Source organism: Schistocerca serialis, chromosome 11 (genome assembly GCF_023864345.2).
Source record: "Schistocerca serialis cubense isolate TAMUIC-IGC-003099 chromosome 11, iqSchSeri2.2, whole genome shotgun sequence".
Lineage (NCBI taxonomy): Eukaryota > Metazoa > Arthropoda > Insecta > Orthoptera > Acrididae > Schistocerca > Schistocerca serialis.
In genome coordinates, this window is record NC_064648.1 from 170,965,070 (window position 1) to 170,991,360 (window position 26,291).

Consider the following 26,291-nt stretch of genomic DNA (forward strand, 5'->3'; position numbering starts at 1 on the left):
GGAAGACTCTGCAGGAGAGACGCTCAGTAGCTCGGTACGGGCTTTTGTTGAAGTTTCGGGAACATACCTTCGCCAAGGAGTCGAGCAGTATATTGCTCCCTCCTACGTATATCTCGCGAAGAGACCGTGAGGATAAAATCAGAGAGATTAGAGCCCACACAGAGGCATACCGACAATCTTTCTTTCCACGAACAATACGAGACTGGAATAGAAGGGAGAACCGATAGAGGTACTGAATGTACCCTCCGCCACACACCGTCAGGTGGCTTGCGGAGTACGGATGTAGATGTAGAAAATGCAACGAATACAATTCGGTGCCTCTAAACTATGAATCATTGGAGTTCTGGCTTTATGAGTTATCGACATAGACACAATGAAAGTGAATAGAAATTGATTACGAAAGCACGCTTTTCATAGCACATACTTCTCTTTTCGGTTATTCGAAGTGTATAAACACGAAAGGAATTACAGTACTAAGGCCAGAGGAGTCATACTTTCGTGTCGTATTAGTGTATCGAATACGCATTTAAGACCAGAAAAACGTTTAGAGTTGCGTTCCTAATGCCGTGTTGTACACTAAAACAGTGTGACATTGACTGTATAAAACAAATATCGCGTGCACACGACAGAAATAACGAACAAGAAGCAACTGTAGACACTCGTCAGCTAATGTTTTGGGGGGATCCAAGATGGCGGCAGGCTGCGCCGACTGGCTTCAAAACAACGCACAGCCAAAGTCTGTAGCGCCGTCTCCCCTTATTCTACCTCCACGGGCGGGCAGTGTTGCCAACTTGCGGCGGCCATATTCCCCCAGCCCCGCCGCGTCAGTACCGTTCGCTTCACCGCCCGGTTCTACGTCCAGTAGTGATGGGCTAAACTGCGATTTTCCGATATCAGTGATTTCTGTGAATGCTACTTTTCAGTATCTGTTATTCTTAACTGTGATTTGTCGCAGTTAAGAGTCGCAGTTAAGGAACCTAAGTCGCGTATCCCTCCGCCACTGCTACTTCCGCGACTTCCGCGACTTCCGCGACTTCCGCGACTTCCGCGACTTCCGCGACTTCCGCGACTTCCGCGACTTCCGCGACTTCCGCGACTTCCGCGACTTCCGCGACTTCCGCGACTTCCGCGACTTCCGCGACTTCCGCGACTTCCGCGACTTCCGCGACTTCCGCGACTTCCGCGACTTCTGCGATTTCTGTGACTCCTGCGATTGCTGCGACGTACCACCGTATGAAAAAGTTACATCTGTCCACACAGAAAATTGCATCTCAACAAACCTGTCATTGGTAAGTATGTTTTACGTTTATTCTTCCGTTGGCTTTAATTTTGTATTAAAGAAACAACTGTGAAAATATTAATAGTGTAATTAATATGTAAGTAGCCGCACAGTACCGTAATAGTTCGTGTTTAGAAAATGAATTCTAACATATTGTTATGTTCATAGGTACCTGAACTACATTTCAGTCACTCAGTAAAGTGATAATTCAAAATATCATTGTCAACAGATCTGAAGAAATTGCCAGTCTTTAGACCGTTTTCGTCAGACGACAGGTTAGTTTCTAAGCGTTTTGATGGACTTAATTACTTCAGTGAGATCGTTCTTGCGAATGTGATATAGCAAATATTAGCAAATGTGATATAGCAAATATTAGCAATCTACTCTGTCAATTATATTGCTAGTAATTAGTGACAGCAAAAATGGTTTAATAATCCTTGTGTTTTTGCAGACGCAGTTCTGACTGATTACTGGTTGCTGTACATATCTATCCACATCAAGGCTGTTGAGAGAGACTCGTGAAGATTCAAGACAGCTCTTAGAGGATTTGCAGTTTAAAAGTGAAATAATTATGAAATAAGTGTATGACTGATTAAAGTGTTTTATTGAAGTTGTTGTGCGATTTTAAAGGAATAATAAATGTTAAATACATTGAGTGAATAATAAAAATCTCATTTTCCACATGTTAAGCCGTCCTATACCCGTAAATTTTCCGCCACTTATTTATTGGTAAACACTTGTTGGAGAGTGACATGCCGCCCCCCCCCCCCCCCCTTTCTCCACAATCTTGGTGTGACACTGACCTGTAACATATCCCGAAGTCTACAATATGCATTTTGAGGCTGTTGATATGAAAGTGGGAAGTACAGATCTTCCAGTTAAATCAGGAATAGCTTAAGTGCATTACTTGAAAGTGACACAGGAAAAGCTTACTTATGTAGGTGGTAGTAGTGTCGGCAAAAAGTTCTTGTGTGTGAAGTTGCCATGTAGAACACCAGGTGTAAAACTTTTCTCCCGAGTCTTGAACTGTGTCGGAACAAAAGTGAGGCATTCATATGACTGTTTTCATTTCTCTACACTTATACAGATGTCTGAGTTCTGCTGTGTTAACATTGCAAAGTCCTGTAGGCATGTGGAGTATTAACCAAAACTGTCATATTGGAAGCAGAATCAAACACATTTGTTACGTTACTCGATATTTTCAGGAGAAAAAGGCAATGTCGCTTCTTATTAATATAATACATTCAGAGTCACAGCAGTATTTGACCAACCATAACTGATGCTGAATGTGCATGTCGTCATATAATATGAAGGGCTTATTTCAATAGTGGTACAAGTCCATTACCTACACTTTTCTGTCTATAATGCTTCTGAAATTAGTGATCCAAACAAACATAAATAAAGGCTCATCTCTAGCAAGAAGCCATATGGTGAATATTTCTGGTATCTCAACTGCAGATTTTTCAGCGCTCATTTAACTTTACGACTCTATATCTCAAAATTAACAAAAATGGACTTGTACCACTATTGAAATAAGCCCTTCACATGCACACACAGCACACCGATCTCGTGAGGCACAAGGCTCTCATAACGTACATACGTCGGTCAACAGATGACACTAGGAGAAGTATGTTAACTGCGCTTTTTAGTTGCTACTTGCGACTCTTAGTTGCGATTTGTCACAGAAATCGCAGTTTGACTCGGTAGCGAATAGCGTAGTATGAACTTTGCTCAACAGATGGCAGTGCTAACTGCGCTTTTTAGTTGCTACTTGTGACTTAGTTGCGACTTGTCACGGAAATCGCAGTTAGACTCCATAGCGTATCGCAGAGATGGACGTAGTACGAACTTTGACCCACAGATGGCACTGTTAACCGCGCTTTCTAGTTGCTACTTGCGACTCTTAGTTGCGACTTGTCACTGAAATCGCAGAAAGCAGTGCTAAATTCGACCAATAGATGGCTCACGTCTTTCAATGTGAAATACTACTTGCGACTGCTAACTGTGACTGAAATCGCAGTTAGATTCTGTAAAGTTGCTACTGTGATATCTGTGACTTCTCAGTCACTGTGATTTCTAACAGATACGCGATTTCCTGCCCACCACTAACGTCCAGCCTCGCGTCTTCAGGCAGCGACGTCGGCTGGGATGTCCAGGTTTTCTTTAGAAGCAGCAGCTGGGCACGACCTACAGCAAGTCCCCCATAACGCCAAAATGGCCAGCTGTCTCAAGGGAATGCAAGCATCTGTACTCGGGTTTCACCAACAGCCCGCATTCCACAGGAAGAGGACTGGTTACGCATTGATCGGCCAGAACATCAACGTAGTAAGCAGTATGTCCACCTTTGGCAAGGGTAACAGCGGCGACGCTTCGTGGCATGGAACCAGTGAGGTGTTGGTATGTCGCTGACACCATACGTCCACTCTCAAGTCACCCATTTCCCGTACATTCCGGGGAGGGGATGATGAGCTCTTACGCTACGTTCAATCACATCCCAGACTGTTCGATTGGGTTGAGATCTGTTGAGTTTGTGGGCCAGCACATCGATCTCACACTCCCTGCCTTGTGACGTGGCGGACCGTATTGTCACCGTCGTTGGGAAACCCGATCGTCTCAAAGGCGTGTACGTTGTCTTCAACCAGTGTACAAAACTTGTTGGCCCTATGGTGTCGTGCACTAATTCCACTGGACCCACAGAGGGCCTCGTGAATGTTGCCCAGGGCGTAGTGGAGCCGCCGCCATCTTGTCTCTGTCCCGCAGTACAGGTGTCGAGGAGTTGTTCTCTTGGAAGATGACGGATTCATGCCTTCCCATTGGCACAACAAAGCAGGTATCTGGATTCACCAGACCTTGCAACCACGAAAGACTGCTACAAAATAGACATTTTTTTCTTACTTTTTGAAACATGATGAGCTGATGGACGACAGAGAAACGGTATCCCGCAAGGAGGTGTACTCGCCCCAGTGTTGTATAATGTTTAGACTAATGACCAACCAGTTAGTCCTGCGGCAAGGTGCTTCATTTACACAGGTGACACAGCACTTGCCGCAGAACGTAGAGCGTTTGAGGAGGTGGAAGCAAAATACACAACAGGTCTTAATGCAGTATTATGATGGCAACTACCTGAAGGAAAACCCCTCAAAAACACAAGTGTCTGCATTCCACTTACAAGATCGCTGTTTCCGGAATCGATGTTGATTTCTACAGAGTAGATTCTGGGTTTCCAGAAATGACATGATAGGCGAGCAAAAAACATGTTCTAAAATTCTACAACAGATCGCTGTCAGAGATATAGGCCTATAGTTTTGATCATCTGCTCGACGACTACTGCAGCCTCCATCCGCTCGGGCCTGATCACTGTAGTCAATCTCTTGGTCTCCCTCTGCGCTCTTTACCCCCCTGCCCTCCATTAACAACCTGACGATTCCTTCATGCCTCAGGATGGCCTTCGTCGCGAAGCGTGAAATTCGGTCACATCTAACTCAACCCATCTTCCTCATTGCAGGAGGAGGGATTTGGCCAACTGAAATCTTAAATTGGTACCCTAAGTTTGTATTGCGGATCCGGGAAAAATACATAACTCTTGTATTTAACAATGTTTCGTTGCCTGATACGTGATACCGTAAATGAAAAAACAAAATGGGTTAAAAACTGTTTCAGAATGGTAGTATCTCAAGAAACACACACATCACATTAGGATCGCAGGAGATAAGGAAGGCGGTTCTTCTAATATAACTAATGATGTACAGGATTTCATTAAAAAAAACGAGGTCTCCACGTTATTACTGCAATTTCTTTCAGAGTTCTCGGATAATGCCAAAACTAATTTTTAATTCGCTCGAAAGAAAACTAAAGAACTGCTGCAACTGTGTTGCATTCCAGTAACATTTGTGAAAGAAACTACACGAACAGTATGGAGAAAGTGGTGTACTATAATCTGGAGAAACAAGTTTGTTTGCTATACAAAAAGTGGTTTGTTATGAAAGATTTAAGAGTAACTGCCTTTGTAATCTCCTCGGACCCTGACGTATATTTCTTGAGATTTTTCAACGGCTTTTAATCACTTTCGATTTTTTGGATTACAGCACCATGACACGGAACGAAAAAATTTTTAAACACAGAAGTTATGTATTTCCTCCGGGAGAATCTGGTCTGCAGTAAAAAATGGGGAATCCTACATAAGATATCGAGTTTAACTAAGTCCCGCCCCCACGTATCTCGGGCAATGCATCGAGTTTAATCTCGTTGGTTGGCACCCTTCGAGGCGGAAAATTTTTTATTATAACTTTTTTTTAATCCGATTTGTAGTTGTTCCGAGAACAGTTTTAAATTCGTCACCCAGTATAGTGTTGTATCCTGTGTGTTCACTACTAGCAAAAAAAACCAATACCGCAGCGTTTGTTCTCTAATCGGTTGTTCCCACATGTGATCGAATGGTAACGATCGCTGGCGAAATGTCTGTGAATGCTCTTTCCATTGTGTTTGCTTTTATTCTCTCCAATGTAAACCCCGTCTGAATCACGTACAATTCGGAATTGGGTGCCCCTACCGTGTATGCAAGCTAAATGACACCGTCGTTGGGCAGGTTGCCCGCACAATAGGCGCACCGTTTACGGAACTGCATCTTCCTGTGTCTGCTCGGTGGTGCTGCCTTCTGGTTTCCCCTGCTCCCCGACGCGTGACGTCAGAGGCAGACGGCGTCCCCTGCTGACGCCGCAGGGAGCCGGCCAGCCAAGGTCGAGGGCTCCCCAGACAAAGGGCTCAATGGCGGCCCACCGAACAATGCTCGCCAGAAGACGTACAAGTATTGTAACTGCGCGAGATGGTCACGTGGTCAGAAAAAAAAAAACGCCACAAGATTCCCGACTGCGATCGGCCTTCAGCTCAACGAGACACAGCTGCGCCAGTGAGACAAATCTAATATCGAACTCTGAAATGGATGTAAACACACGATATGAAATTGTTCACAATGTGAACTACGGCTAGCGGAAAAAACACACGAATATTTACATCTACATCGAAAAGTGTATTATGCAAACCAGTGGGAAGTGCATGGCAGACGGTACTCAGCACGGTAACACAAACGCGCTACAATTAACATAACCCTGCCCACTCGCCCCTTCAGAGAGCAATGTATAGGAAGTTTTAGTGTATTCCTAGATTCCCACGTAATACTGGTTCTTGAAACTTTGTCAGCAGCCTTTCACGGGATAGTTGGCGCGAGTCAAACAGACCTGTGTGGATTCGTGCTGCCCTTCTCTGTATACGTTCGATATCCCGTCTTGCTCCTATTTCGTACAGGTCCTACATGCTGGAGCAACATTCTACGGTGGGTCCTAGGAGTGTTTTGCGAGCTGTCCTCTTCCCTCGTAAGCTGGCAATAAACCGCAGTCTGGCTCCTGCTCCACCCACATTGTGCGTATTTGGTCGTTCCATATCCCTACAAAGCGTTACACCGAGGCATTTGTATCAGTTGGCCCATCCCAATTATGACCGACTCATACTGCAGTCTTAGCATACTACTTTACCGCGCTTTCTCAACTGCGCAATCGCCGATTTGTGAACATTAAAAATAAGTTGCCAATCTTTGCTCTGTTTCTAAATCTTATCAACATCTGACTGAATATAACAATGATTAAGTACCTGAACATCCCCTTTTCTGCTTTATCCTGTGCAAGCCTCTTCATCTCCGAACAACTATTGCAACCTACGTCCTTCTGAATCTGCTACCTGTATACATCTCCTTGTCTCCCTCTACGATTTTCACCCCCCACACTTTCCTCAAGTACTAAACTTGTGATTCCTTGCTGTCTCAGAACGTGTTCTACCAACTGATCGCTTCTTCTAGTCAAACTTTGCTATAATTTTTTTTTTCTCCTCCAATTCGTTTCTCCCCCCTCCCCCCCCCACTAATTACCCAGGCTAATCCTCTTTTTTTTTTGTAGCACCAGGTTTCGTTAGGTTCTACTCTCTTCTTCTTTGAACAAGGCTACATTCTACAGAATTACCTGCATAAAAGACTTCCCAGCACTTGAATTTATATCCGATGTTATCAAATGCCTTTTTTCAAAAGTGATTTTCGTGCTACAGCCAGTCTGATTTTTTTATATCCTCCACTTCGACCATCTTCTCTTTACCAGAAGTTATTAGCTACTTTTAGTTTCTAACACAAATCTCAGAGCATCACCATACATAATTCTACTACATTAGATTTTACTTTTGTTGTTGTCAACCTTATAACTCCTTTTCGAGACACTGTGCACTCAGTTCAACGGATCTTCCGAGTCGTTAGCTCTGCTTGATGGAGTTAAGATGTAATCGCCAAATTCCAAATGTTTATTTCGTCTTCCTGAACGTTAATTCCCTTTGAAAATACCGCCTCCGTTTCCTTTACTTCTTGCTAAATTTGGTCAACATGGCGGCTAGGCTACAAACCCATCTCATTCCCTTCTCGACAAGTGCTTCGGTATCATGTCCACCTTTTTTGTAATTGCTCCATTTTCGGCACGGAGTACAAAAATGAGGATAGATTAGCAAATGTAGTGCGCGACTGCAGATGGTAGTCAGATAGCAACTCATACATCCTGAAGATACCTTTACATCTAGCTTTTTTCTGCGGAAATATATCTGAAGCGCCGAACAGAAATTCGTTTCGACTATTTACATATTGACAGAAATGAGTAGACATTTATGTTATGGGTATGTACTGGCAGTTCTCGAAATGCTGTAGTTTATAACAAATGTATGACCCGTATGGATATGTTTACATCCGACAGTTAGTGCATAATACACGCAAATGTGTCCTGTGTCGTATATTTTTTTCATTCTACTAGCCACGTTGAAAACATCCCAACGCAAAATCGCGGCCTGTGTGTTAGATCTCAGAAAAGAACAAAATACGTTGTGTGTGGTTTCGAGGGTTGATTTTGAGATGAAGATTCAAGTGCGTACAGTCGATTAATATCGGAGCTCCGTATTGAGAATACAGCACAGTTTTCGAATTTTTTTTTTTTTAAGGAAAGAAGCACCTGATTTCTAAAATCTTGCTTGGAAAATTGGTCCACTTATATCGAAGCAAGACACAAAATTAAGAAAAGCTATTAGCGTAACAGAAAGACATGCTCCTAACTTTGCGACGTTTAGCATCGGATAAGCAAATTTTAGTACTTTCAACATTGCAGCCCAGTCAGCAAGCGTGATCATCTAATATATAAGAAACTATCAGCCTCGATTGCGGAAATGAAACCAACCTTTACCTATGTTTCAACCCAAGTAATTGAGCCTTCTTCAGAAGATAAACCTGATTTTATGTCTACGAGAGCATGTTTTAATTTTAATTCTAGACCATGCCCTCGTAGACATATTATAAAATCACGTTTATCTTCTAAAGAAGGCTTAATTACTTGGGCTGAAACCTAGGTAAAGGTTGGTTTCACTTCCGCAGTCGAGGCTGATAGTTTATTATATATTGGATAAGGAAGTACCTATACCATTTGATGAATCAGTAGTTCATTTCATGAAATGTTTAATAAAAGTGTACTGTTTGAAAATCAACGTTATATGTGCACTTGTCATTCTTACGCAAGCTTAAATTGTTTATTCAGAATAGCAAAATGTGAAATATGCCTCATTATTCCCGAAGTACGCAGAACATTATGTAAGCATTAAGAGAAAATTACAGTACGGTAATTGTTGGTGAATAGGTGAAAAAGCAAGAAACTTCCTGGCAGATTAAAACTGTGTGGCGGACCGAGACTCGAACTCGGAACCTTTGCCTCTCGCGGGCAAGTGCTCTAGCGACTGAGCTACCCAACCACGACTCACACCCGGTACTCACAGCTTTACTTTTGCCAGTACCTCGTCTCCTACCTTCCAAACTTTGCAGAAGCTCTCCTGCGAACCTTGCAGAACTAGCACTCCTGAAAGAAAGGATATTGCGGAGACATGGCTTAGCCACAGCCTGGGGGATGTTTCCGGAATGAGATTTTCACTCTGCAGCGGTGTGTGCGCTGATATGAAACTTCCTGGCAGATTAAAACTGCTTCGCAGGAGAGCTTCTGTAAAGTTTGGAAGGTAGGAGACGAGGTACTGGCAAAAGTAAAGCTGTGACGACGGGGCGTGAGTCGTGCTTGGGTAGCTCAGAGGTAGAGCACTTGCCCGCGAGAGGCAAAGGTCCCGAGTTCGAGTCTCGGTCCGGCACACAGTTTTAATCTGCCAGGAAGTTTCATACCAGCGCACACTCCGCTGCAGAGTGAAAATTTCATTCTAGGTGAAAAAGCAGTGTAAGTCAGTGTGTAAGGTGCTAAGGTTTCTGGCAGTTGTAGATTTAAAAATTGTTCAGAATTACTTGACGATTCGAGAAATCCACGATCCGAAGCAACCTAGCCCAGATTACTGTAGCTATGAGAAGCAGGATCTGGGGATAGCTCACCCTCTTGACTTAACCAGTAGCACGGCCTGCAAAAATTTTCTTTCCACGTTTTTACCAAAGTCCGGAAGAGAGACTTCTCATTTTGACTGCGAGACGTTGGCCGAAAACGCCCACATTAACTCGAAACTTGCTCAGTGGCTGCAAAGTACAAGCCCTCAACCCTAACCGTACCTGTCGGACGAGTTGAACTTTGAAATAAGTGCTACTAGGATCTGTTGATCTGGATGTGTCGACACGTATCGCTGGTAGTATGCTTTGTTGGTCATAAGCGTAAAGCTGATTGCAACAGACACAAACGCTACGATTGGTCAGAAGCCGTAAGACACTTACACTGGTGGTGTAACGCTCTTGGAAGTAGGCCCTACTTATGAATTAGATATATTTATTACCGACTTACGTTAAATGAAACGTTAAGATATTCTGATGTATGAAGGCCCATCAAGAAGAAAGCAGGTTGAATTTCATTACAGTTAGAAAACTGGCAGATAAAAATATACAAAGGATTAAGTAGACACGTGAAAACAAAACTCTCCTCCAAATTGACGAATTTACTAAAAACAACACAAGAAGCTTTCACAGAACATTCAAACAGAGGTTATCAAGATACAAAGCATCCACCTTCCAATTTAGATATGCAAACGGGACCATCGCTCACAATAACGCGGAAAATTGCAAAATACGTGCAGGCTACGTTGAGAAACTCTCTAATTGTGAACCCATCCTTGAAAAATTTGAATCCATCCCAAATAACCGCGAGAAGCCGGATTCAGAACCACCGACGACTGAAGAACTACAGAAGGTCATTTCAGAACTTAAAAACAACAAAGCGTCCGGTGAAAACCAAATAGTGGCCGAATTATGGAAAAAGGCTGACAAAAATGCAATTACATCCCTTCAGTGTGTTTTCGATAAAATCTGGAAAGAGGAAGAGATCCCCACAGAATGGAGAACAGCTCTCATCCACCCTATCCACAAGGAAGGTCTGAAGACAGATCCCAAAAATTACAGAGGAATGTGACTGCTGCATCTTTCTGAAGTCCTTTTGAACAGAGCAGAGCCGCAATTGGAGCCGCTAATCGGGGAATACCAGGGAGGTTTTAGAAAGGGTAGATCATGTTCGGAACAAATACTAAATCTCAAAAACATCATGGCATACCAAAAATCAAGAGCAAAGACATACGTAATCTCCTTCATTGATTTCAAAAAAAGCATATGATTCGTCTGATAGAGAATCTCTGTTATCAGTCCTGGAAGAAATGGGTTTGGATAAGAAAACAACTAATATTATAAAAGCGACCCTCACAAATACACTGTAGAAAGTTAAATTTATGGGCGAATTATCGGAAGCCTTTGAAATAAAAACGGTAGTGCGACAGGGGAAGGTGTCTCGCCGATGCTGTTCAATTGTGCGCTTGAGAAAGTAGTCAGAGAATGGAACACAAATATTAATAGTGGTATAAGACTGGGTTGCAAAAAGAAGAACCTTGAAGTAAACTGCATTGCTTCGCCAGATGATATGGTCCTGTTTGCTGAAACAATGGAAGAAAGAAAAGCACGGGAGCAAATCCTTGAACTAAAGAAACAGGCAGCTAAAATAGGCCTTCGCAACTCCTTTGAAAAAACTAAGATATTGACAAATATCAAGCACTCCTGTAAATACCTCAAAGTTAAAGAACAAAAGATTGAAATAGTGAAAGAATTGAAATATCTCGGAGAACGGATGAGTTGGAATGCTAGAGAAGGCAAAGCAATGGAACCCAGAAAAAATAAAGTTGAACTGGCCTTTCAGCTAACAAAAAATACATACAACATAAAATCCCTTTCATGGGGGCCCAAAATTACACGTTACAAGAAAGTGATTAAGCCAGAAGCACTGTATGCAGCAGAAACACTTAACATGAATTTCAAAGGCCGAATGGAGGAATTTGAGCTGAAGGAAAGAAAAATGTTTAAGAAAAATCATATAATCAAAATTTCAAGACCATAAGATTACTGATGATGGTCGTAGTAGAGAGGATATAAAATGTAGACTGGCAATGGCAAGGAAAGCGTTTCTGAAGAAGAGAAATTTGTTAACATCGAGTATAGATTTAAGTGTCAGGAAGTCGTTTCTGAAAGTATTTCTATGGAGTGTACCATGTATGGAAGTGAAACATGGACGATAACCAGTTTGGACAGGAAGAGAATAGAAGCTTTCGAAATGTGGTGCTACAGAAGAATGGTGAAGATAAGGTGGGTAGATCACGTAACTAATGAGGAGGTATTGAATAGGATTGGGGAGAAGAGAAGTTTGTGGCACAACTTGACTAGAAGAAGGGATCGGTTGGTAGGACATGTTTTGAGGCATCAAGGGATCACAAATTTAGCATTGGAGGGCAGCGTGGAGGGTAAAAATCGTAGCAGATTCAGAAGGATGTAGGTTGCAGTAGGTACTGGGAGATGAAGAAGCTTGCACAGGATAGAGTAGCATGGAGAGCTGCATCAAACCAGTCTCAGGACTGAAGACCACAACAACAACAAGATTACATACATTAAAAATTAAACTCTCTACAAGAAAATTGAAAAACTTTCTGATACTATGCGAAAAAGGAGGATACATTTTTATGGTCGTCTTCTCAGAAAGAATTCCAACAGATTAACTAAACAAATCTTTGACTTTTTCCGTAACCGCAAAACGAAACCCAACTTTTTTTAAAGATACTGAGGAAGACCTAGTAGAATTAAAGACTTCAGAATATTCACTTATTGATCGAACAGCTAAATTAATTACTGAAAATGAAGATATAAGGTTCCAAGACAAATCTACACAAAAGTCCAAACCCTTCATCTCCGAAGAAGAGAGGAAAACTAGATCACAAAGAATGATGAAATACTGGGCCCTAAGAAAAGAACAACGCACAAAGAAATGATTGATCCACCATACACCAAAGAGGGTGAAACGTAACAAGAAGACCCATCAAGGTTTTTCTTGATCACGCTTTAGCTACGCTGCGTTTACTTCAAAAATTTTGCACATTCGCTGTTTCTGTATTGTTGCGCTCTCATTGTCGTGCTGTTAATACGCGGTGTCAAAGTGGCTGACGCTGTTTCCTGCACCGTCGTGAAACCTGCGCTGGAACACGGCTAAAAAGTGACGAGAAGTAGGTTGTAAGTTTACGGGAAGTTCAGGTTTAATCTTTACCCAGGAAGAGTATTTATTAAAGTCGAGAACTTTGAAATATGTGATGAGTAGATGAATGAATCGGCAGCGTTGGAGAATGCTAATGCAGTAGTAACAGAATGATCGTGGGTTCAAATCTCGCAGTGGTTGTTACAATGTTACGTTTAATTCGGAAAACCTACATCTTTTAAAAGTAAAATTCGTCAAATATCTGCTAGCACATTTCTAATCATCATTTTGGTTAAAAAAAAAATGTCCGTCTTCTTGTCTCAAATTACATGCTGCTTGCAAAAATTCCTGTTTTCAATTCTTAACTGTCGATATTATATAAAAGCTTGTTAATAAAGGTTATTTAAATTAAGAAAACATAAGAAATTAAATTTTTAGGGCGAAAATGAAGAGACATACTTTCTATTTGCACTAGATCCATTGTTTTATACAACAAATGTGTTGTCTGACGTAGCAGAGTCATAACCGTCGTGGGTACGTGAAAAACAATCATTTTCGCAGCATCGAGCACAGAGTACAAACGCTAAATTTTTACGGTTGCCACCACCATACCTCCCAACATGAACGCAACAGATCTTGTCTGCAGTAGAGGTGGGTCGAACTCTTTCATTCCCGTGAACTACTTCATTCATTTCACTCTTTGCCGTGAAGCGTTCAAATGAAGTAGTTCATTCGTGAAGTACGGAAGCCTGGCGAAGTTGCCCAGTTCGCCGCTCAGCTGCGGCTACGCTCGCCTCGCCTCGCTCGTACAATAAAGCTTCGTAATACTTCATAATTTTACCAACAGATGGCCGAACTATGCAGTAACGTGCACGCAACGTTTTACGCTCTTACAGCGTCTGAGTTATCTAAAATACAGCATGGTCGAAGGGGACAAAGGGCGTTTCTGTCTGTGTCCACGTGTCTGAACAATTTTATCTTGCACTTTACGCCCGTGAACGGCACCTTGTATTTTAAAAAGTGTTTGGCTCCGTTTATACGTCCACCATCTTTTTTCTCTAATTGTCTTCATTTCTATCTTTTGTGTTTCTCTGCGGCCAAAGAGCGGCGTAGTATGTTGCTGCAGGCCTGCCTGTATACAGGTTTCAAAATGACAATAAAGAAAAAAAAGGGGGACAAAGGAAAGATAAACAGAGAAGCCTGTCACATATAAAGAAGGTACTACATTTAATCTTGCTCGACATTTTCTCATGAAGCGCCCAAAAAAGTCTTTATCTGCCAAATGAAACATTATTTGTTGTATTCATGAACTGAAAAATAGGGCTACCAACGAAACGCAGTCCAATTTTATGTTCCTTTTAAAATTTAATCCAAAATAGAATGAGTATGTTTAACACTGTCACAAAGTCTATATACCTAAGTTAAGTAGTTATTCAGAAGTTTTCCTGTAGATTTTATTTTTGTTGACAATAATAACCCTCCAGATTCAAAACGTAAACTGTCACCTGTAGTCATTAGCACGATTTCAGGTAAAATCCCTCCTTGAGTGTTATTAACAAACCTTTTATTTTCATGTTGGCTGTGCGTGCTCACACAGCCAGTCTATTCATTTGTATCTGTAATATTCATTTGTCCGCAAGCGCTGCCAACGGTAGGCTACCGGTAGACGCGAAGTTTAACTGAACTGCACAAATAGTCACGGGTAATGATGTCAGCACTGCAGGAAGCAGCTGACGCTGCCTTCCCCTCGCCCCTCACATCCTCAACCCATCGCAAACCTATCGTTTCCCACAAACGCCACGCGATTCGTCGACAGGCAGTAGAGGGGAGAATGAGTGACGTAGCGCCGATGTAATGGGATGAGGGAGAGGGGAAGAGTGTGAGTGAACTAGAAAAAAGTGTGGAGTGTGCTATCTGTGAAGAGTTTGAAGTACCAGTTCATTGAAATTGAGTGGTTAGTTCACACTTCACAGGAGTGAAGCGTTCATTTGAACGACTCATTCGCGAGCTCCCCATCACCAGTCTGCAGTCAAATGCAGCGATTTGTTGCGAGGAATAATGAGACCGAAGTTAAAATCTCCTGGGCTATTAGGCCGCGTCATGTTCGTTCTAAAATGGTCGACGTTTCGACCCCTCTGCTGGGATCTTCCTCAGGATCGTCTGGTCTCCACTACTGCTAGAACACTCAGTGTTCCTCAGGACCTGAGGAAGATCCCAGCAGAGAGGTCGAGACGCCAAACAGTTTAGAAGAAACACTGAGTGTTCCAGCAGTAGTTAACACTAAAATATCCTGAGGAAGATCCCAGCAGAGGGGCCGAACCGTCGACCATTTTAGAACGAACATGACGCAGCCTAATAACCCAGGAGATTTTAACTTCAGTGACAACGGCCACGAAAGCCTGCAGACTTACATAATAATGAGACCATCCAAGCTGCCAGACGTAAAGGAACTAACGCACGCAGCTTTTTCGCATATCACTGCCGAACGCTGGCGGTATATAGAACAGAACGTCATTAAAGAAGAGAAAATGAGGAGTCCGGATGGCCTTGTGGATTCTGTTGTTGATCGACGCTTCATCAACGTAGCAGATGACAATTCCAGTATGAGGGTTGTCCAGAAAGTAACGCACCGCATTTTTTTTTTTTTCCACGGCCGACGACAATGCTAGGAATGCGAAACGCTACGTACGTATTATTTGAAGTCTCCGAGCGAGCGCGCCTACTTCCCGTCACTTCAGACAGATAGCGTAGCTGCAGAGCAGTTACAAAACGGCGTCCGTAGGCGACAATGATCCCTATACAACCTGGATGTAGAGGTCTGGTCTCTTTGAGTACAGAACTGCAGCGCGTCTGCAGATTCGTGTGCTCTGCATCGTCCGCCATGTTGTAGTCTGGCAAACAAATTTGCATCGGGCTGTACGTGACGAAGAATTGGAGACTTTTATTTCTTGTCTTGAACTGCACGTCAACATGTGATGTAATAGGCTCATGTGGGGCGGAATCTAAAAGTATTTCCTTTTCGCATTCTAGTGACGCATCTAAGCAGCCATTTTGTAGTTTGGCAAGAAACGAGATATGAGCATCTACGGCAGGCACGGTCAGCCAGCTGAAGTTCAACATCCACGTAGTACAGAGGTCACTGGTAGGCGATGAACGTTACAAGCAGCGTGCCGTCATTGAAATGTCTCACTGCAGAGAAAGTAAGTGTGCGGAATATTCACAGACGCTTGTGCAAAGTGTGTGGAGGATCTGCTGTCCACAAAAGTACAGACAGTCGCCGGGCACGGAGGGTGAAGTCATCCAGAAGGCGGTTGGGCGGATCTCGACGATTCGCAGCGTTCTGTAAGACCATCCTCGGCTGTCACACCTGTTCTATACAACACTCGTGACGGCATGTGCGTCACATGACAGGAATATCTTGTCGACCCACCTAACTTGTACACTTGGCGAATGGGTAAAAAGATTCTTCTACCTTGCCCGATTTAGGTTTTCTTGTGGATGAGCTAATCCCTCCCAAAAAAGTGACGAAAACATGAGAGTTTGTCACATAAACTGCAACAAATGAATGCAACAGTTTCACAGTGGTACAGTTTTCTCTGTGCTCTGTCAAAACATATGATTTTAACGTTTTCAAATTTTTCCGTGTGTAGACCGTCAAATCCTGCATATGTCCAAGCAAACTTGAACATGTCCCGGAATTTTGGAGAGCGAAGTTGATTCTGTGTGAATGCCTCAACATTGATAATTGTCTGAAAATAAAAAAAAACTAAACTTTTCACTCGAGGGAAGACTTGAACCAAGGACCTCTCGTTTCGCAGCTGCTCACGCTAACGACTGGAGCACGGCGCTCCTGAGCTCACACTATCCTTGATGTTGCCTATCTGGCGTATGGACTATTCAGTTTGTATATTTTGCTTATTTTTTCATAGTTCCACACAACTTCTTCCTGTTTTCTCGATTGATCTCTGTTCAGTTTGTCAAGGCCTATCCACTGTGCCAACTTATAACTAAATCTGAGGGGGGTGCGATGGGGAGGTTCCCTTGTTAGAACTACTTAAACCTAACTAACCTAAGCACATCAAACACATCCATGCCCGAGGCAGAATTCGAACCTGCGACCGTAGCGGTCGCGTGGTCCCAGACTAAAGCGCCTAGAACCGCTCGGCCACACCGGTCGGCGATGATGATCATGATGATGACGATGATGATGATGATGATGATGATGGACAGAACAACACCCAGTCATCCTGGGGCAGGTGAAAAATCCGTCACCCCGCCGGGAATCGAACCCGGGACCTCGTGCTCGGGAAGCGAGAACGCTACCACGAAACCACGAGCTATGCACGTATGACGACTACCGTATAGAGATATTACAAATTCTTCAGTGTTTACATCGGACGATTTCTGTCCGACATAAAAATTACACAGTAACTGTCGTACGTAGACGGACCAAAATGTCTTTGTGGGGCTTACTCAAGAGCGTTACGCCATCCTTGCGAGACGACAATTTTCGTCGAACTGCGACGAGAGCGGTGAGACGCGCCGCGGCGTGAGAAGCACTCTGGGTCCCACCCTGCCGGCCGCCGCAGTTGAGCCCTCCTGCAGACGGCTACGCCCACGCACCGCAGAATTCCAGGAGCGCCTGAACGTTTCCACCGAGGGTCGAACAATGCGGCGGGAATTAACTTGAGGGCCACCGCGCCGCGTAGAGGTACCGCGCGGAATGCAATCCCACGCCCTTTACAGGCCCGCTATCAACACGGTGGCGTTCGCTGAACGTGGAGTCGAGGATTTGAAGGATCCAGTGTCCCGGCGACATTAGACACGAAACGCTAGCTGCCATCGGAAACAAAAACAACGGGTGGGGTGGAATTCTGGCAGTTCAGTTCTCAAAGGGACCACCCTGGAATTTCTATTACTCGATTCAGTGGAAACTGTGCGAGAGCTACTCTAATCTGCGCGGTGGATTCCAACTGCTAACATCCCGAATGCGAGCCTGGTTGCTCATCTGCATGTACAAGAATTACCAAGACCGCTTAGAGTTAAGTGGAAATACTAACTTCCATTTGATTAGTCCAGTTAGTTACAAGTTCCATACATCTGTTCAGCCATTCTTTTATCGAAGCAGTGTGGAATGCTTTAGTCTACAGGGCAAGGAGTAGATAAACATGAATAGGGGGCTAGAGGAGATGCACAGATGTAGTGGTAGTGGTAGCTGGACAGAGAGAGCGAGGAGGAAGAGGTGAACAAAGAGAGGGGAGGATATAGATGGGGGAGCAGGAGATAGAGGGGGACGTGGAGATGGGCTTAGAGGGGACAGGGAGATGTAGAGAGGAGAAAGGAGAGCAGATAGGCAGATGCGGCGGGAGCAGATGGACAGACAAAGGAAAGAGGAAGAGGAGGAGGACAGAGGTAAGGGATAGGAAGGAGGTGGACTGAGAAACGAAGAGCAAGGAGGTGGAGTGAGAAACGAAGAGGAGGGAGATGGGGTGAGAAACGAAGAGGAGGGAGATGGGGTGAGAAACGAAGAGGAGGGAGATGGGGTGAGAAACGAAGAGGAGGGAGATGGGGTGAGAAACGAAGAGGAGGGAGATGGGGTGAGAAACGAAGAGGAGGGAGATGGGGTGAGAAACGAAGAGGAGGGAGATGGGGTGAGAAACGAAGAGGAGGGAGATGGGGTGAGAAACGAAGAGGAGGGAGATGGGGTGAGAAACGAAGAGGAGGGAGATGGGGTGAGAAACGAAGAGGAGGGAGATGGGGTGAGAAACGAAGAGGAGGGAGATGGGGTGAGAAACGAAGAGGAGGGAGATGGGGTGAGAAACGAAGAGGAGGGAGATGGGGTGAGAAACGAAGAGGAGGGAGTGAGAAACGAACAGGAGGGAGTGAGAAACGAACAGGAGGGAGTGAGAAACGAACAGGAGGGAGTGAGAAACGAACAGGAGGGAGTGAGAAACGAACAGGAGGGAGTGAGAAACGAACAGGAGGGAGTGAGAAACGAACAGGAGGGAGTGAGAAACGAACAGGAGGGAGTGAGAAACGAAGAGGAGGGAGTGAGAAACGAACAGGAGGGAGTGAGAAACGAACAGGAGGGAGTGAGAAACGAACAGGAGGGAGTGAGAAACGAACAGGAGGGAGTGAGAAACGAAGAGGAGGGAGTGAGAAACGAAGAGGAGGGAGTGAGAAACGAAGAGGAGGGAGAAACGAAGAAGAGGGAGAAACGAAGAGGAGGGAGAAACGAAGAGGAGGGAGAAACGAAGAGGAGGGAGAAACGAAGAGGAGGGAGAAACGAAGAGGAGGGAGAAACGAAGAGGAGGGAGAAACGAAGAGGAGGGAGATGGACTGAGTAAAGAGAGAGGAAAGGGGGATATGGACTGATTGGTTTACTCATTTTGAGCCGCAAGGGGGCGATCTGTGAATGGATCGTACAAAATAAACTTCTTTGTACAGATCGCTAGTAATAACCTATATTCTGGGTAATCGGTTTCGGTAAGCACTGCTACCATCTTGGGAGCTCGACAGACAGGTTATTGGATATTTCTTAAAATGCTGGCAAGAGTGGTCTTTCTCAACAACTGGGAGGAAACTTTTTTTAACAGACCAAAAGACTGATGCACTGAGGAATGTCAAAATTAAAAACAGCCGTATTCACACTTATTTACGACGTACTTCTGCCTTATCCCACTCACAACAACAACAACAACAACAACACAGCACATCACTGCAACCAGGGAACCGCAAGACTTAACTGTGAATACAGATATTTTAATTTTGGCATGCCGGTGCATCTGTCTACTTTTTGCAACGTAACTGTCAGTTCATACGAAAGACTACTCCTACTGCTGTTTGAAGACATCATGCAATAACGTGTCTGTCGATATCTGAAGTTTGTAACACTGATTGCCGAAACCAGATGTCGAGAACTAAAGTTATTATCAACGACCTTGGCAATGACGTTTTTCTTCTCAAATACACTATCAGTGTTGACAATAATTAATACACTTTTTACTAGTTCTCATGCCACTAAAAAACAAGTTTTTTTGGCATACCAACTTTTAAATAAAAATACGTCCATGAAATAGAAGCAGTTGTCTAGGTAAAATTATTTTGGGTTCGATTTAAGACCTCCTTTGATCCCTATCAGACATTTTACAGTATTGGGCAACTGATAAAAAAGCTTTTGTGAATTTGCACTTATTTATACGCTGGGACACCCGGTCGAACCGATATTATACCCAAAGTTTTAGCAGTTGATAATTACTTACTACCGAAATCACGGCAGTAATATAAAATAAATGTCATAAAAAAATGAAAAAACTCACAAAAGGAAGACCACAAATTTAGAAGCTAAACAAACACCCAACACAGCCACAAATGGCACCCGTCCAGCGAAAAACAATTCTACCCAAGACTGGTCAACCTCACAGACACTATTTTGCATACAGAAGAAATAAAACTACGTGAAAAATGTCTGAAACACGATGTCAGCACACATATAGACAAAAAATATATAGAAAAATCTCATAGTTGTATCGAAAAGCATTCCGACACAGCAAAACAGAAACTAAACAAGTGAGGTAAACATTGGTCTGACGAGAGAGCTAGTCAGTAATGAATTCAAAAACATAACACAGATCGAAGAAAACAGAAGAAAGCGAAACAATACAGGTTCTAGAACAATGAAAAAACATAGAAAGAAACTACAGGAACACAACACCATCATCACAAAGGCAGATAAAGGAAACACGGTGGTTCTCATGGATAGAAAGCAATACATCAGTAAAACGCAAGAGTTCATCACAAAAAATATAAAATTAAATCGGATCCAACAAACAGATTCCAAACGAAGCTCAGAAACACTCTAAAAGACATCGAACATACAATAGAAAACATTGAAAAAGGAAAACTGATATAAACAAAATGGCTCTGAGCACTATGGGACTTGACTTCTGAGGTCATCAGTCCCCTAGAACTTAGAACTACTTAAACCTAACTAACCTAAGGACATCACACACATCCACGACCGAGGCAGGATTCGAACCTGCGACCGTAGCGGTCGCGCGGTTCCAGACTGAAGCGCCTAGAACTGCTCGGCCACAGCGGCCGGCTGATACACACAAATCCCTGTGCACTTTCCTTCCAATGCCATCCAAATTTATAGAAGAAAGATATCCCTCTCACATCTATTGTGAATTATACAAACGCTTCCACTTACCCACTCGCAAGATACATGTTGAAAATCTTATAAGAAAACTATAAATTACAAGAAGGCAGGACTATAGGGAACATCACACATACAAGTTCCTGAGACAGCCACCCTCCAATAATTTGATATAGAGAATATGTTTTCCAATATACCAATAAGTGAAACAGTGAACATTATAGAACAAAACTTTAAGACACACAGCACACTTCCACTTGAATACATAAAACAGTCAAGACTTCTAGAGCTAATAACAGGACAGAATTATTTTCAGTTCAATAATGAATTCTATTTACGAAGTTAAGGATTACGAATGGGATCTCCAGTGTCTGGAACCACCGCAAACATAGTTATGAACCACGTAGAATAGATTATATTTAACAAAATAGTGCCAAATAGGTACAACATCCTATACTGCATTAGATATATGGATGATATGGATGACACCTTGTACCTGATAGATATGCCAGGAGTAAATCTACTGATTGTCTCTAACTGGAAGTCTGTAAAAATGTGTGTATACGAATTAGCTTATTTTAAATTGATCTAAATTTGTAAATACTTTGACATGTCCCATATCCTTGTAAATAGAGATCTACAGATGAATATACCTACTACTAAAATTGACCAGTTACACACAGACAAATTCTGCTCATAATAAAATACGTTTTACAATAGAGAAAGAGCAAAATAGGCAGTTAAATTTCTTGATCATGACCATAAAGATGCAGAACAATCAAACCATATTTGACATACACCGAAAACCATCAACGACAGACAGAATTATACATGACATCACAACACACCAATTCTCAAAACCAGGCAGCACTTAGATACATGCTCCACAGACTAAGCACAGTAGTATTAGATACAGACAATTACAAAAAAGAAATGAAGACTATAACACAAATAGACACGAATACTAAATGAAACAACAAGTTTACTGTTACCAGTCACCAGTTTTATTTATTTCCACGACGCGTTTCAAAGGCTTAAACCTCCATTATCGGATGGATTCACTTGTTGTTTCATTTTATGTCAATAAGTCACGCTGAAGCCTAACTTAAAATGTTCGCATTTAAACAGCCACAGACAATGGATACAAAGAAAACTCAGTAACAAAGCTGAGCAAGAAAATCAAGAAACAGAAAAGAACAAACACCCAACTGTCACCAACACAAGTACAAAATCACACACAAACAAATACACAAAATACAAGAATAGGAACAACACGAAGTGTGAAGGAAACAGAAGGTAAAAGATGGTACACAATGACACACAACCACAAATACACACACAAAGAATATCCAATACTTTCAAAAAATAAACCAACAACTCAGTTTAGAAATACTTCCCAAAAACAATAGTAAAAACTGACCTGTCTCAGAAATCAGGAATATACCAACTGAAATGCAGTACATGTGATGGAAGATACATAGGGGAAACCAGGAGGACATTTGACACCAGATAGAAGGAAGATGTAAGAGGATGGAAATACAAGGCGAATCATTCAACTTTTGGACAACAATTACGCCAAAACCAACATAAAATGACAACCAGAGATGCAGACATGGACATCATCAGGATAAACAACAACAAAACACACCTCAACTTACAAGAGAACTACGACATCCAAAAAACCATAACGGAAAAGAAAAAACTCTTAAATGATCAGATCAACTTGGCAAACCACAGACTGATTGCCCACTTACAACAACATTAAAAGTACAAATATAACCGCAGGCTCTATTTACCACTACCATTTCCCCCCAAATCTGTGCCATAATCACCGTCCAGGCCATCCCTTTTGTCCCCCCCCCCCCCCCCCGGAAAAAACCACCCCTCTCACGTCTCTACCTACATGCAAGACCATTTCAATATCTACCCATCCCCCCTCTCTCTCTAATATATATATATATATATATATATATTCGTTTCATAGGTTGGCAACACTCAAAACGTGAACAAAAACAAACGAATAGGAATAAACACGGAAATACGGAAGCGTTCGATCCCGCCCGTCTGCTTTGACCCATGACGTCACAAATATGAAAAAAAAAAAAAAAAAAAAAAAAAAAAAAAAAAAAAAAAAAAAGAAACACACTTTCCACAAGAAGCCTAATGACACTAACGGGACAAGCGCGGGAAATGAGGTGTTTTGGGTGGGTGGCAAACTAAATATAAACAAATTTAGACGCCTTGCGTAGCTACAACGGGTAAGTGAAGACAGCCATGCATGAATACCCACCAACCTCCCCAGGGGTCGTAACCCCTGCAACCCATAGAAGATAAAGATGCTTCAGTAGCTGATTAGTGTTTTTTGTATTTAAAAAAAAAAATCTCACGGGACAGAACGAACAGATCGGAAAGATAAATATAATAAACTAAAACAGAAATTCGAGGAAACAGATAATTAAAGTAAGTAATAAGTGTTTTTAAACAAAAAAAAAATCTCACGAGATAGAACGAACAGATCAGAAAAGTAAATAAAATAAGATAAAACAGAACTGGAGACAGCCACACTCAAACCAAACTCCCTGCCGTCATGACGTCACACACGACAACACCCTTACGTCACGGGTCAAAGCCGACGCGTGGGATCGGACGCTTCTGTCGACCCATAAACACAGTGGCAGTGATGAATGAAAAACAGTTTAGAAACTCAGTTATAAATAGTGAAGCGCAAGAAATAACGCAAAATAACAAAAACTGCAGATGTGAAATGAAGCCTATCGACACCAGTAACTGCCAACAGAGGAAGATACGGACCATGGAAAGAAACACCGTGAGCAGCTTGCAGACCAACTTCATAGAGAAGGCGCTGTTTCTAACCCAAAAGAATAAACAAAATAAATGTAAAAACGCGTGTATCCAATTTGCAGAATACCACAGGTGCTTTGTAAATAAAAGCGAAACGCGTCTGTTGTAATTCTTTTTAATTACATTGCAGTCAACTCAAGACATATACCCTGTAATTACGGATGTAAACAGCTGCTGCGGAAGATGGCAACACGAACAAACGTAAAATAAAGGTCTTTGCTCAGTCAAATGCCGGAAATATGATTTATACAAAGCGTTTTGGATTGTTCGGATAAAGTTTAGCCCGGGGCCAACCTCCCAAAACAATCCCCAAACTGGCTGTAAAACAGACTGTAACTTAACAACAGTGGTTGCGTTTGCGAAGCTACCAACTATGATACAGTTTCCCGCAAACAACCAGGAAACCAAAACCGTCCCTATTTTCCGGACACCTATACTAGTAAACTACATTCATTGGTTGTATTAATGATGTTAATACAATGAAATACGTAACTTATGTTGAAAGTAAACACGTCAGTGACTCACCATTTACCTCCGCACGGTATTTTTTCGCGCAAGATAATTAACATTTTTATGTCACACACACACACACACACACACACACACACACACAGTAAACTGGGACTTCGCGGCATCTGCCGGCCGCTCTTCTAGTTCGCACTGTTACCGCTTCGAATGCAGAGCGCAGCACCGGCGCGGCTCTTACTGGGACTCCTAGTGAGACGGCTCTCCGCCAGATGGCAGCACTGCACAGCGGCCGCGGCACACCGTAGTTCCCACAATGGCCGCGAGAGCGCACTGGCCACGAAACAGCTCTAGACAACGAGTCGTAATGACGACAATCGCGTAGTCTTCGTAGCTAAATCTATCTGGCCTAAATAGCTCCACCGGTACTAGTGCTGTCTAAATGATGCAGAACGAGACAGTAGTCGTACACACAATTTAGCACCTTAGACAGCTAATGACCTTGCGCAGTTTTAGAGCTGCGTACATCTACAATGTTACAACTAACCTCATACTCGGAACACGTTCAGCCTCCCTCAGTTATTTTCTCAACAAACAGTAAAACTAATCGACTAATTTCCTAATTTGATTTCATTCTCTAATTCCCCTAACGTCGTCCGATTTATTTAGACTACATCAACTTACCACCGTTTTATTTTTTTTACTCATCTTGAAACTTTTCAAGACACTAGCCACCCAGGTCAACTCTTCTTTGAAGTCTTATACTATCTCAAAATTTTTGTTTCTTCTTGTTGAGCTTTAATTCTCTCTCAAAATTCCTTCTCGAGTTCTTTCACTGCTTGCTCATTGTACACACTAAATTACGTAAAGGATACGCTACAACCCTATCTCACTCCCTTGTCAAACATTTTCCCCTTTCATACGACAAGTAACTTTTAATAAGCTTTCACTCCGTGTAGTATTTATTTCGAAGAGTGTACTGTCACAAGCTATGTCTAAACACACAAATGCTATACACATTGTTTGCCTTTGTTTGACGTGTCTTCCAAGACAACTCTTACGTTAACTGTGCGTCCCTACTTTCATTTCGGTGACAAACAGATGTTCGCTGAGGTTACTTCTACCACTTTTTACACTCCGCTATACATGATTCGTGTCCGTATTTCCCAAACAGCGTGTTATTTAAGTCATGCAATATTGCAACCTATGAGTGGAGCGAGACAAACAGATCGGTTAAAACCGATATCATCACTTCAGTTCTGAATAACGGGTAGATGTCGGTATTTTGTCTCGGTTATAACAGAGCTTCAGATTTTACTAATAGCCGGGTATAAAAAAATGGAAATATCAATTAGTAACAGCAGCGGTGCCAAAATTCATGGCTTCTAATAAATCTTTTTGAAATAATTTTTATTGCTAAAATTTCCACTGACTTGAAATATTGTGTTATTATCAAAAAAAAGCAAAATCGATCAGTGCAACACAAACAAAGAAGAAAGATATTGCACAGGGATTTGTACAGCAATGCTGAGACAATACTGTACCTGTTGCTACGTGGTGCGCCGATTAGATGGTGCGCGCGGATATGCAGCGTGCAAAACATGCAACTTGTTGACTATATAGCAGTTTCTTCCTGCTATGGTCGGACACTAGTTGTATTATAAAATGGCACCATCCAAAGTCTGAAAGTATTTTACGAAGTGCGTCGTCAATGGGCTAGAATGCTCCAGTTGTCTTAAAAGATCAAAAACTGGAGGGGCCACAACCAAGTTTTGACATACGTAACAGAAAAAAAAACAGGAAAAAAGGAAACAAAAGAAAAATTCGGAGAAGGAATTAAAATCCATGGAGAAGAAATAAAAACTTTGAGGTTCGCCGATGACATTGTAATTCTGTCAGAGACAGCAAAGGACTTTGAAGAGCAGTTGAACGGAATGGACAGTGTCTTGAAAGGAGGATATGAGATGAACGTCAACAAAAGAAAAAC

The 26,291-nt window shown here is 42.5% G+C and overlaps 1 protein-coding gene and 1 long non-coding RNA gene across 2 annotated transcripts in view; one reads left to right on the top strand and one right to left on the bottom strand.

The window, feature by feature from the left end:
* Positions 1-26,291, bottom strand: part of LOC126427370 (5'-AMP-activated protein kinase subunit gamma-1-like) — a 632,906-nt gene that overhangs the window by 462,167 nt on the left and 144,448 nt on the right. The window lies entirely within an intron of this gene.
* Positions 1,190-1,810, top strand: LOC126427371 (uncharacterized). The gene is made up of 3 exons (XR_007576656.1): positions 1,190-1,289; positions 1,448-1,554; positions 1,731-1,810. It is a non-coding gene; the product is annotated as an uncharacterized LOC126427371 (long non-coding RNA).